This window comes from Megalopta genalis, unplaced genomic scaffold (assembly GCF_051020955.1).
Source record: "Megalopta genalis isolate 19385.01 unplaced genomic scaffold, iyMegGena1_principal scaffold0020, whole genome shotgun sequence".
Classification (NCBI taxonomy): Eukaryota; Metazoa; Arthropoda; class Insecta; order Hymenoptera; family Halictidae; genus Megalopta; species Megalopta genalis.
Window position 1 is genome coordinate 2786486 of NW_027476090.1, and position 13634 is coordinate 2800119.

The 13634-nt window shown below is 37.0% G+C and overlaps 1 long non-coding RNA gene across 2 annotated transcripts; it reads right to left on the minus strand.

Moving 5' to 3' along the window:
- Positions 1–898: 898 nt before the first annotated feature.
- Positions 899–11502, minus strand: LOC117227323 (uncharacterized). Of its 2 annotated transcripts, XR_013035081.1 has the most exons (5): positions 10769–11502; positions 7089–10257; positions 3346–4079; positions 1833–2002; positions 899–1263 (listed from the first exon to the last, which is right to left on the minus strand). It is a non-coding gene; the product is annotated as an uncharacterized LOC117227323 (long non-coding RNA). The 2 variants fall into 2 exon arrangements; XR_013035080.1 differs by lacking the exons at positions 899–1263; positions 1833–2002 and having other exon boundaries at positions 2016–4079.
- Positions 11503–13634: the final 2132 nt, after the last annotated feature.

The window sequence follows — 13634 nt, forward strand, 5'->3', positions numbered from 1 at the left end:
CGACTACGATCGAGCAAAAACTATTACATTTGTAATAAAAGACGATTATGTCAAAATATTTCCTACGTTACTATTATTATTATATTATTAATATTACTATATATTAATATTATATATTATATTATTAATATTATTATATATTAATATTATATATTATATTATTAATATTATATATTATATTATTAATATTATTATATATTAATATTATATATTATATTATTAATATTATTAATATTACCTAGCTATTTAATAACTTAGTTATAACTAACTAAATAAGTTATAAATAACCTTAACTACTATTGCCGGTCTGTCAGACCGCTACTAATTATTCATTCTTGTTCATAATTTGTATTCAGGGTTGTAAGCAAAATTGTAAGAAAAAGGTACGTATTCAATACACTTGTTTCTACTCAATCGAACTTGGACTTCTTCGCTATTTATGTGCAAAGTAAGAACAATTGATTTTGATTTTTTTATTATTAACACTTTTATGTCAATAATAACGTAATAAACATTAGAGCGGCTATGAAACCACTAATAGTGCTTACGTAAATTTTAATATGTGTATTAGTTAATGATTATTTCACCGTATCTCCGATTTTCAACGAGTAATGTTGTTAAAGTTATCAACACAAAATGGAGACCGGGGAAAATGTTACTTTCCCGTAGCTCAGAATTCGGTTGCATATTAACATAATTCAAGTAATACTATTCATATTGAAATATGCGTTTTGCATACTATTATATATTAAAAACTTTCAATGATAACTTTATTAGATTTTAAATTATGTATACATTTTTTTAAATGTAACTGCCGTGTTACTTTCGATCCTGATCTCCCATATTCGCAAATAAATTTGTTCAATGGATGAGCGAATGAAAATGAGAAAACAGACGATTTTCATTTACGTAAAAACATATTCATATATTTCATTGGCGATTCTTTTCTCTATCAAACATGTTAACGAAAGAATTAATTGAAAGTTCTACCCATTGCAATGTTTATTTAATCAGCGTTCAGATATTTATTCCGCAGCAATGTATGACGGTTATAACTATGAATTATCATGCTCCATTTTTCATGGTATCCTTTGACATTATCGCTGACGTTTCCTTTTTTATTATTAGAACACAGTGAAAGAGAATCCAATCTTCTTTCAAGATTAATTATGTCGACATTCAATATCCTTGCCTGTACTATTTCAACTCGTTAAGATTAATGTTTTTGCGATCCCGTTGTTTCATTTGTGTATCGCATGGTACCTGTACAAAAATACTTGAGATCAGCCAGATATACATAGAGCCAAAAAATTATCACATTTTCTAGTCTTCCTTAAATGATTAAAAATTCTTTAATGAGACCCATTTATTTTTGAAAATCTTATGCAATGTAGCAACAACCTTACTATAAGAAAAAGGAATTAATTTATTAATAAAAATACCAGCAAGGTATTATTGAGTTCCTTGGACCTTCACCCGTGCACTGGAGGGTTAAAACCGCATGTAAATGTAAAACTAACACTAAATAAAGGTATAAATAAAAAGGAATACACAGAAAAGGAGAAGAAAAAGAAGAAAATGAAGAAAAAGAGGAAAAGAACAATATATGATACAGTCAAATTATTCGTTCTTAGACAAGAATTATAATACTTACTTTTTGAATTTACTACAAACAATTGCAGTAAATGTAAAACTAACACTAAATAAAGTTATAAATAAAAAGGAATACACAGAAAAGGAGAAGAAAAAGAAGAAAATGAAGAAAAAGAGGAAAAGAACAATATATGATACAGTCAAATTATTCGTTCTTAGACAAGAATTATAATACTTACTTTTTGAATTTACTAGAAACAATTGCAATAAATCCAGTTGTATTTGACATACATAGTGTGATACATGCAAATGTAAAATAGTATGCGTGTCATGTATTTACTAGTTATTTAAAGTTACTTTATTGTAACTTTGCGATTAGCAATTAATTAAAACACGCAGCATAAATAACCTACAAATATATTTGTTATTTTCAATGATGAAGTTGCTAATAATTGTATCAAATAACATTAAACAATTGTACTTTACAATTGTTTACAATATTCAATCACCGTTTATGACGGTAGTCACTATTATAATGATATATTTATGAAATGTATCGAATAGCTGTGTTTATTCTATGATTCATTTGTTTTCTGCAGTCTCTAGGAAACAAACAACAAACCTTTCGAAATTAGTCATTCAAGCGGACGTCAGTTTATGGCACATGAAAACAGTTACCTGAGCCCCTATTCCTTCCATTTAATAGCTAGTATATCGGTTGTAGAAAAATGTAAATTATACAGTACTATTATATTATATTATAATATAATATATATAATATTATTATATTATATTATAATATTATATATAATATATATAATAATATATATTGTATATAATATATAATATATTTTATATGGTATAATTTATAATTATTAAATATAATTTATATTATATATAATAATATATATTGTACATAATATAAATTATTGCAGTTTTAAGCATCATGCCTGAACATAAAGTGAGTTGCAGCCATCATGGTTAAGAAACTTGTTGGTATGTTGAAAATAATGTATAAGCAAATTATTAATGACAAAACAAATCTGACAAGCATAATTTCAAAGGAAATAATAGAACAAGAGTTCAATTTAACTCTATTTACATAAAATGCGATATTAGAGTTATTGCTAAAATTTATACAAGCGCATATTTTTGTAGAAATAAATTAAATTCATGGAACCTTGACAGAAATATGTTTTGTCATTAAAGAATCTCAATAATATATGTTATATTTTGCACATATATATATTTTTTTAAGAGATTGTACCTATGTTCTATATATTTCGCAAATTATAAAAATTAATCTTTTTATACTGAGATAAGTTCCATTCAGTTCCATGAATTTAATTTAATAATACTTCTAATGATTAATAATTTTTTAAAACGATATATATATATATCGTCCAAAATTATTAATTATTAAGAAATTGTACCTATGTTCTACATATTTCGCAAATTATAAAAAATAATCTTTTTATACTCAGAATTTGTTCAGAAATTAATTCGATTATACACACTGTATGTATATAATATATATGTATATAATATACATACAGTACGTATAATCGAAGACGCAGATAAAAATAGTTTTAAAAAACGTGATTATTTTCCAAGTGATTGAAGCTTTTAAAAAGAAATTTGTCGACGTTGTCTAGTGAACTGGCGTCTCTAACATTTCAAAGATCTACAACTTTGATCAAGTTTTCCCGTTCTAAATAGTGCGTGATCAGTTTCGCGGGACCCTGTACCTACCGTAAAAATATGAAAAAAGTCTTCCGCGCCGTAGCGTGCATTTCTGTATATGTTGTAAACGTTCCATGCTTCCAGCGTACAATTTGCATATTCGTTGAACGCGTCACACCTCCGCAAACTTCCGCGATGAGGTCATCGCGTTGTTACATAGACGTTGATATCAAGACACTAAATGAAAGCGGCTGCAAGAAAGAAGCGAACGAGCAAAGAAACGCGAGTCTGGTCAATCGAACGAATTCCACGGGAATGCGGCATCGTTTTCCGACGGCTCCCTTGCTCGCGGTTCCCGTCGAATCGCGCCGTTAACTAATGAATGATCAGCGCAGAAAACACGCGCAACGAGTCTGTATCTTGGGCGACTTTGTCTTCGGTTTCGATAGTCCCTCATTACTCGGCGAGTTCGAGTAACGACCTCGACGAGAGATCTCGGAATGGTTTTTTGTATCGCGGGGTCGAAGTCTCCTGCCGCTGATCAGAATCGCATGATAACGTTCTCTCGGTACATCGACGTCGTAAATTATGGCGATCGAGTTCGGCGCTGCGCCGGCTTGTTCGTTTCTTCAGGATTCGAAGGTGAATATCTGCGGAGGATCCTTCCATCCTTGAGACGACCGGATCGAGAGCTGCGAGCAGCGTTTCCCGCTGCTGGCGGGATATACCAAGTAAATCCGCGTTGATATCTCTTTATCCGTCGCCCCACCTCCCCCCTCCATTTTACTCGGCTCGCCGCGATCCTGAAACAGAATAATTCCTAGCCGGGTCAATCGAGGCCGTTTAAGCTGTCGATAATAAAGGCTTGTAAACCCGATAACGAATGTTCGGCCACTTCTATCGCGTTTATAGAAATTTATAACGAAACTCGAGAGTTCCCACCGTCGTCGTCGAGTGGGAACGCTCAAGTTCTCGGCGCGCTCGTGCTTTTCCTGTTTCGCGGTTCGCCCGGAGAGTTAGAGAGCTCTCTGCGACCTGAAAAGTTGATTTTATTTTCATCTTCACACTGTTTTACATTTCATTGCTTTGGCTACCGACGGATTTTTAACAGGCCCTTTAACGGCCGTTGATCTACTTAAAAGTTCAGTGATTTGAGCCGTTTATTTTGAAAGTGGCATGAGTCACTTTGTTTTGAAGTCGAGATGTTTAAGGGTTTGCGTTTTAACACGTTCAAAAATATGGATGCTAGCTTTCGAGAAGATTTACTTGTATTCGTTATCTCAGGATACTGATATTTTTCTCAGTATAAATAATTTCGTATAAACATTACAAAATCACCACTTTTCATTACGGTAAAGTGACTTGAGCCACTTTCAAAATAAATAGTTCAGAAAAATGACTGACATATATTAATTTTGTCCGACGTATTTTACCGATGTGATGTTTTGAAAGGACAACGATTTACTAAAATTGTTGAATAAATTACATATATAATAATAATTTATACCATCAACATATTTAATATAAAGGTTTGATTTAAGTATTTTTTATTTTAATATTCATAAAATACAAAAATAATTAGTACATTTTGAAACATAAGTATAAGTAATTTATATGAAAATACATCCGTTCAATTTAATTTTCGTCATCGATAGGAGTGATTAAGTCCTCGGAAATCGTGTTTTGTTTCAAATTTTTCAAATAACTGTGGTATATTGGGGGTATATAATTAAGCAAGTCCATCGTGTCTTTGTATTTTGCTGAAGAAACAGGGCGAGATGCAGCGTATAACGGATCCATGTCTATTTGTGAATAACGCCTAGGTCTTCCTCTTTTTGGTGACAAATCCAAAGTTAGAAATTCATCTTTTTCATCTAAAGTTAGTGTCTAAAACATTTTATAGCCATCTGCTGGCGGGTTTGGAGGTAGCCGCCACATCACTATAATATAATTTACAAAACTGCACTATTCTTTTGCACTTGTAAAAATAAGTCCAGTGATTACAACTTTTTTAAAAATACTGAAAATAATTCAAAACAATACTTCGCACACACTTATCACACGTTTCTATTTCTTTTACACTAAGCCCCGCAATTAATTTCCCGAATACAGCGACTTACGCCATTTTCAAAATAAACATGTTTGTTATACCATTAATTAGCAAAACTTCTCTCGAACAAATCTCAATGGTCCTCAACTTATTGATTGCAAATTTTTTTAAAATGGAAAGATACCGTTCAATTGTAATTAGCGTTACCATTAACTCGATTTTTTTGAAAAAGTGACTTATGCCACTTTCAAAATAAACGGCTCATTTCTCGAAATATTAATATATTATATTCAGTCATTTCTCGAGATATTAATATTAAGTTCAGTAATTTACGAAATACTAATTTTGAGTTGTTCGGTAAAATCGTTTTACTAAAACGTTAACATATTATCTAAACACAGACGATGATTTCATAATTTTTCGAAGTCTACCATTAACGATGAGACGTTTTCTAAGTAATTTTTCGATGGAAACAGCGATTTAAATCGCATTAACTTTGGAAGAAACTTAGCAAGTAATTTAATTCTGAAGTGAAATTAGAATACGTTCGTCGTTGCTAATTTTCTCGAAGCAAAATATTCATTGCATCGTTTTACATTGTTTTACATTGAGAATGTAAATGAAAAGTTTAGAGCGAGATTATTAAATACACCGATTTGTTAAACTGCTGTTATTTCTGCAGGACACGTGTCGCAGATTTTGGCGATCGAGACACGAAGTGTCATGTGCACGTGAATCTTTGACATGACAACTGGATGTCATTTCTTCTGTTCTGTATTAATAGAACGCTTGACGTCAGTCGCCGTGGCAAACCGCAACGGTAATATGTATCGCGAAGTAATTTCTTTCCACGAATAAGAAGCTAACGGGACGACATTAATTTCTGTAACAGTATTTGATCTACGTGAAAGTCCAAGAAGAATTGAGAAGTTGGGACGAGCGGGTTAGACAACCGGAAACTTCGTCTAACACTTCGTAGACTAAATATTTAGATACTTTTGCTTTCACTTCACTTTGCAGTTACCTTAATAAAGAAGACGGGCCACAGAAAGAAAGACTTCGCGTCTAATGGAGTTTCTTTAATGAGTGTTTTCTTTGCGCCGGTCAAACAACCGACTCGGACATCTGCTCGCTAAAAGCCGGAACGTGGGATAAATAAATTCTGAATTTTGGCGACCCGGCTGGGAAGGGCGCATTAAGATTTCTACCATTTCTAAATAACGGATGAGCCGTAGTCGATGCCTCGAAGCTCGATCAAATATTAAACAGGTTTGCACATTAACATTGCCAGCAATTACTACGTCATAAATGCTAAATGACCGATTCGCAAAATCGTACGCAGCAAACGTAACGAAGCAGGCAGATAAAAGCTCACTAATTTCTAGCGTTGACGATTTTACGTGTCGCAGTCAGCGACATTTTACCGTTTAATTGAATCAGTTATAGCACTGTCAGTTTCAATTATCCCGCGAATCTATGAAAGTGGATTTGAAATTTGAGAAATAGAAGAAATCTTGTATAAGAAGAAACTACTACTAGTTTGACCAAAATTTAACAGAATAAGCTAGCCGATAATGTCAAGAAGCCGACGAGCGTCAAAAGCATTTCAAAGCGGCGAACGAAGAAAAAGAAGGATCGTCATCCTCTGACATGCCGTCAGCTGCACACAGATTGGTGGTCTTTTCAACTGGGTACTAATCGGAACACATGTGACAAGTTTCCGCGCAACGAGCGCGTCCAGAGTGCAACAAGAATAACTTACCGATTTTGCGAGGCTCGCAAATGTCCCGACACTCCCAAGATTCAGCTGCCTGAAATCCTGTACTCTTATTCGAAGTCCTGTCACCGTCGCGACTAAATAAGGGATGTCGGCTGGCGATGAAAGTTTCAGGCGGAAAGACTGCATCGCGGCGACTTGTCGCCATGCCACGGCTGCCCAGGGAGGAATTGGCACACTGACACAGTGGCGCACTGCATTATTAAACCGGCAAAAGCACACCCAAGGACGCGGCCGGAATTGGCCCCAAGCAAGAATTAGCCGGTTGTCGCTCAACCATGATATTAGCCCGCGAGCAGTGTCGGCCTTCGAGCGAACTGGACGTTCCCTCTTCGTGGCGGGTGGATCGAGAGGACTGTGGATCGCGGGATCGAGTCGCGCCGCCATCAACCGGCCGTAATTGTCCGAAGATTAACGATTCTGTTTCCATTCCGTCTATCGCTCAGAGTTTGTCAACCGCAGATTTAATGTACGCCATTCAGATGCACGCCTCTTTCTCCTTCTGTTCGTTCAATCGCGAAATGCTGAAGTTAAATGCAAAGGTTCTTCTCTTGTCTCTTTCCGCTCGTTTCGTTCACTCATTTCTGCAACGGACGCATAAAATCCGCGGTCCAGTAATTACGAACATACTATTACGTATATACTATCCGCTAGTATTTAAATATAAACATTCAAATACCGTAAATGCAGACGTATTGGGTTGGCCTATCGTCTAAAAAGGTGCCTCTATCATCTGAAAAGCTTACCGCGACGTTCTCTAAAACTGATTCGATCGATTCGCGAAATTAAATTACGAAAGATCGATGACAGTAAAATCTGATGTCTGATTTTTGAAAATTCGAATCGAGAAACACGCACCATTCTCAATGCGAAAGGATTTTGTATCGCGTCTCTTTGAATTTCAACTGCTAATCAACCCCTTGCCGTACTTCGACGAGTCCGACTCGTCATAAAAATTTCTAATGATAACTTATTAAGTGTAGATTTTATTCTGTCCTTTAAAATTGGAACAAAATTCTAATCCCGTGTGATCAATATTTAAGCATTCAGGTAAATTTAGGCGCACAGCAATAAGCATCAATTTGCTTTCCCTTCTACGAAATTATTGCAATCGAAAAATTTCTAATCGCAACAACTGCGAGGAAAATCGTATATCAAGGGGTTAAAGATCAAACGTTCTGCCTACCGGGTTGAAATTTAACATCGAACACAATTTATTTTCCGAGCGGAAAAGTCGCAACTGCGAGATAATGTGACAGTAATTGTCAAGGTTATAAAAAGTTAGAAGGATCGATTCAACGAATGATATGTGAAACAAATCTGGAGCATTGTAACTGGTCAAACCCTGTCGGCATACGTGAAACGGAAACTTGGCTGAAATTGTTCGAAAGGAACTTTCCGTTGACTTCGTCGACGGAACTACGAAGAAAGCGGTCATCTTCGTTTCTGCGTATTGTTGACTCTCTGAATAATTTCTTGCCTGATCGAGAGCTGGTCACGTATTTCATCGAGTTCGACTTTCAACAAGCTCTCTCTCTCTCTCTCTCTCTCTCTCTCTCTCTCTCGCGTTCTTTCATTGCTTGCAACATCGACGTACACATGAGCCGTTTATTTTGAAAGTGACATAAGTCACTTTGTTTTTAAGTCGATTTTAAGTGATCAGCTTAATTTATTCTGTGGCTAATGTTTCGATTTGAGTAACATTGTTTAAGGAGAGCTTTAAGATGATTCTACCAAATTTTTGTCAACTCTTTTTTTCCGGAGTTGTCAACGTCACCTTCAGTTTTATTTAGGTTGACCTACAATTTTTCTGTACCCATCCTTTGCTGAGACGAATTCTGCAGTCATAACATATAATTTTTTCCAAATCTAAAGAACAATTGTAGGTTTATCTATGAAAAAACCTTGATAACTCCGGAAAAGAAGGGTTGACAAAAAATTTGGTACACAATCGTCTTAAAGCTCTCCTCAAATCGTGCAATTTTTGCGCAAAAATATCCAATTAAAACTAGTAGCAGCAGAATAAATTAAGCTGATCACGTTCTGCGGTCCACCCTGTATCCAGTAAATTCTCTCTGATCGACGCTCAGAAACAAAAATGAACAATTTTGAAAGAGGAGGTCAATTATTTCTCCATAATTCGAGCTTAGTTGCGCACGAAAATGAACAATTTTGGGAAGAGGAGATACAATTATTCGAGCCTTCCGGTTCGTTTTTATTTCCATCGATTGTCAACAACTATAAAACTAGGTTCGAATAATCGCATCTTCTCTTCCCGAATTGTCCACTTTTGTGCGCAATTTTAGCGCGAATTAGGAGGAAATTATTGTATTTACACTGGCACACAGGTCTCTACCGTTAGCCGAACTCACGCGGACTAACCCTATGCTAAATTATAATTTGTTAACATTCACTACTCCATCGAACGGTGGAGTAACATATGAGCCGTTTATTTTGGAAGTGGCACAAGTCACTTTGTCTTTAAGTCGATATATTTAAGGGTTTGCGTTTTAACACGTTTAAAAATATGAAGATTTACTTGTATTTATTGTCTCAGGATACTGATATTCTTCTCAGTATAAATAATTTCGTATAAACATGAACAAAATCACCACTTTTCATTACGGTAAAGTGACTTATGCCACTTTCAAAATAAACGGCTCACATTTTGAAGCCTGACTACGAGGAAGAAAGACAACCAACGTGAAACTAGAGGACGATATTCGAGTCCACGTTCTTCTCTCATTACCCACGCTTTCTTCTTTTCTTTAATTCTTTTCTCCCATTCCGCGTGCTCTCCTTTCTCCCGTTTCTTCCTCCTTCCCTCGCTCTCTGTCTATCCTGTTTCCCTTCCGTTTTCCGTATCGTCTTCCATTTCAGTGTCTCACGGTTTCTCCTTGCCTCTCTGTATCCGAGCTTCTTCACCCTTCGGCGGCACAGTACCACCCTTCACCGGCACCCTCGCGAACCATTCGAGCTATCCAATCCCCCCTTCGGATATCTCCATACGCCACTTACCGGGCTCAGGATGTTCTCCGTACGTACGTGCGTGGAATCTCTGCGCGCTGATAAGGTGGCGCGATTATATTCCAGGTTTACTTGCATTGCCATTGTAATTCCGTCGAATCTTCGTCCAATTGGCAGTCGCCGCGATCTGGAACGAACAGTGGAAAAGCTTTAGGTACCGATTTTTCGAAGCCATCCAAGCAGGAACACGCTTTAAGGGGCATTCTAGTGTGAACAGCGTATTTTTAAATCTTTTAGGGGATTCTTCGACGAAGGCGTTGCAGCGTCGTTTTCAGGCCAAGTCTCGGCAGTCGTTTACACGTTTAAAATTTTCTGAACAAGAAATGCAAATCTGCTGGTCGTGTACATCGTTGTTTAATCGCTTGTAAAAATCACCTCGTGGTAACAGTGGTTCCGAACATTCTGTCAGGTCATTAAATGCATACTTTATTATTTTACAAACGTCCGATTGGTGCAGAAATTAGAACCAAAGGAAAAAATCGATAACCGAAGCAACGATAACCGGCGCTCTTCCGATGATTTTCAAGTAATTCTGGTTTAAGATACAGATGTGAATGATCCAGAGAAAAACGTGTTTTTGACTTTTCATACAAGTAACAATTACTTATATATACATAAGTAACAAAAGTCATACTTACGGATACTGCACGTACCACTTCAAAATCGCGAAGGTCCTTAAACTGCGGCCTCGAACAGGTCCTAATTTGTCAACCTAGTCGATTAATATTACTCCAACAATTTACGTGAATAGTTACGCCCGCCAACGAGAGCCTGTACCGCGTAGCCGGACATTTCCAAAGAACGTTTCCGAAGGAACCGCGACGAGAGATCGACGCGCTCGAAGGATCGAGCTGGCGTTCGGCGGTGTCGCGGGCGAAGCAAAAGTAGAATCTTAATGAAATAAATTGAAAAGTTATTCCGACATCGTGGCGGTGTCTAAGAAAAGTGAGCCGCAGGTTGCCTGCAGCGCGCCGCCCCAGGCGTATCCAGCCAAGCATCAACACCTCCTTGGCGATTGCCGCGGGTTCTGCGCGCGCGGTTTCCAACCCGTGTCAAGTAATTAAAAGCAATAAAGCCGAAGTAATCCCGTGGGGAGGCCGGTAACGCGGAAAGAAAAAGACACGGCGATAAAAAAAGAAACATTCCTTATCGCGGCCGGGCGATCGGTAAGCGCGCGAGCTTGAGCGTCACTGTCCTCGGTCCATTCTCTCGGAAGGGGTGGTCACCCTCGTGTCGGGCTGCAGAATGTTGTCGCTGGAGGCGGCGGCGAGGATGGTCAGAGGAGAGACCGGGAGAGAGCCCGGGAGAGGGAAAGAGACCGAGAAATATGGGGTGGCCGGTCGGACGGCCAGCTCTAAGGGGGTGGACTTTAGAGTCCACCCCAAAGGGAGCCGGCAACTAGATGGTGGAGGAGACCAGGCCAGAGAATTTACGCCCAGCAGTGAATTCCTACAGGACCTCATATCACACGCACCACCCAAGGCCACCACTGTGCACACCTACGTACGTGTGCGTGCGCGTGTGTGCCCGCGTATGTAGATGCACGCACATGCGCGCTCGGCAGCACCCTGCGCCGCTAGGAAAATTCTCGCGCGCTCGTGAATTGTGCCGGGCCTACCAAAGGGAATCCATAAATTCGGCAACACATGGACCGATGGAATTTGTTCGAAATTCTCGTGATTTGCGCGGGGGAGGGGGGGAGGAGGAGGAGTTATTAGACGATGTACCGGTTTAGTCTATGTTGACACGCGCCCCCCGAGTCTAGGACACCGTACTCGAGATTGCAAACAACGACACGCGTGTGTGTATGGCTGATTTAGGCGACGCACGGTGATCTTATGCGATCTTATAGGTGCTCCGGACAATAATCGTAACATTTAAAGCAGGGGTGTCAAACTCAAAAGCTAACTTGGGCCGAATAAACAATGCTTAACACTTCCACGACCGCGCTAGAAACCTCAAAAATGTTCATAAAATTAAAATATTTCATTCAATTGAACAAAAGTTACGAAACAAACATATGGCGTCAATTACTTCATCAGCATTCGTAGTTTTTGCAAATCTTAATAAAATTAAGCAATCATTTTTCATTTTTCAGTAATCATCCATTCGGTCATCGATCGACTGAATTTTAAACGGGGAGATCTCCCCATTCGGTTGGCTAAGTGTTAACTTTAGGTGGGCCGCAGAAAAAAAAAGAATCAATGTTCATAGAAACAAATATTTTTATTTTGACTAGTTCATTGTAATAAACATATATAATGTTAAATTGTTGTTTACGTCCTGATACTTGACATCAAAAATGTTCATCTCGGGCCGCAAGTTTGACACTCCTGATTTAAACTAATTCTTTTTCGACCTAAGAATCGATTTACATGTAAATGATATACAGTTATGTTGAAGAAGATCGCAATGATTGTTTTTTTTTTCTTACGGAATCGAAAAATCTTTTCTATCAATATTCAGTATTGTAACGTTTTAGAAACTGCGCACTGATTCATTTTTATTCGAAATATTTTTTACTAAGAATTACTGTGTGTCTGGTGACGCACATTCTAACATGATACAACATAACTGACACATATATTTCAATGTAACAGGTTTATAAATAATGAGAAATTATGTACGAAAATATTTGCAAAAATCTGACATCAATAGCATATTGTTCGTAAGATATTTACAAGTGTTCAATGTGCAAGCTTTTAGGATGTGCTTTAATCTGTTGTTGATATCCGCACGTAGAAGGTTGTAAAATTTGTCTACATTTTTCTAAACTAAAGATACTGAAAAACAATTTCCTTTTTCGGAAGATGTTTATTATTTCGTCAGTTATTGTCAGTACAGTGGGTGTAGGAAGTATTCGTACACCTTTTAAAACGTAATAAAATTATTATAATTAGGTCAAGCGGTCTAAATTTTTTTTGGGGGGGGGGATGTTAGAGTGATTACTTTACTAGACAAGGGCTAAAAAATTATTTTCAAAAATTGCAATTCGTTGGCGAGATAAATATCCCACTATCATCCCCAAAAAATCTAGACCCCTTTGCCTAATTATAAAAAAGTTATTCTGTTTTAAAAGGTGTACGAATACTTTCTACACTCACTGTAATTTCCCTTGGCAAACTACATTTGAATAAGCGTTATAAATTCATTCCATTTGGTTCACCTCGCCGAAAAGACGGAAATGCAAACCATAAACTAAATCAAAGTAAATTTTACTTTAACTTCTTTAACTCTTTGAGGCACGGTGGGATTAAAAATGTCTCATCTTTTTCATACACGGTAATGCATGGTGGAACATTTTCAGACACATCTCGAAATATTGCAATAGCTGCATGCGCGTTCACGAACCCACGTGGCACTGTAACAACAAATTGAATTGAATTATTATCACCTTTTTATGATTTTATATTATGTGATTCCTTTGTTAATAAAAATATACCAATTTTGTTCAATTTAAAACGCAACAAAATTTCTGTGCCACACAAAGTCTATTTTATTCTC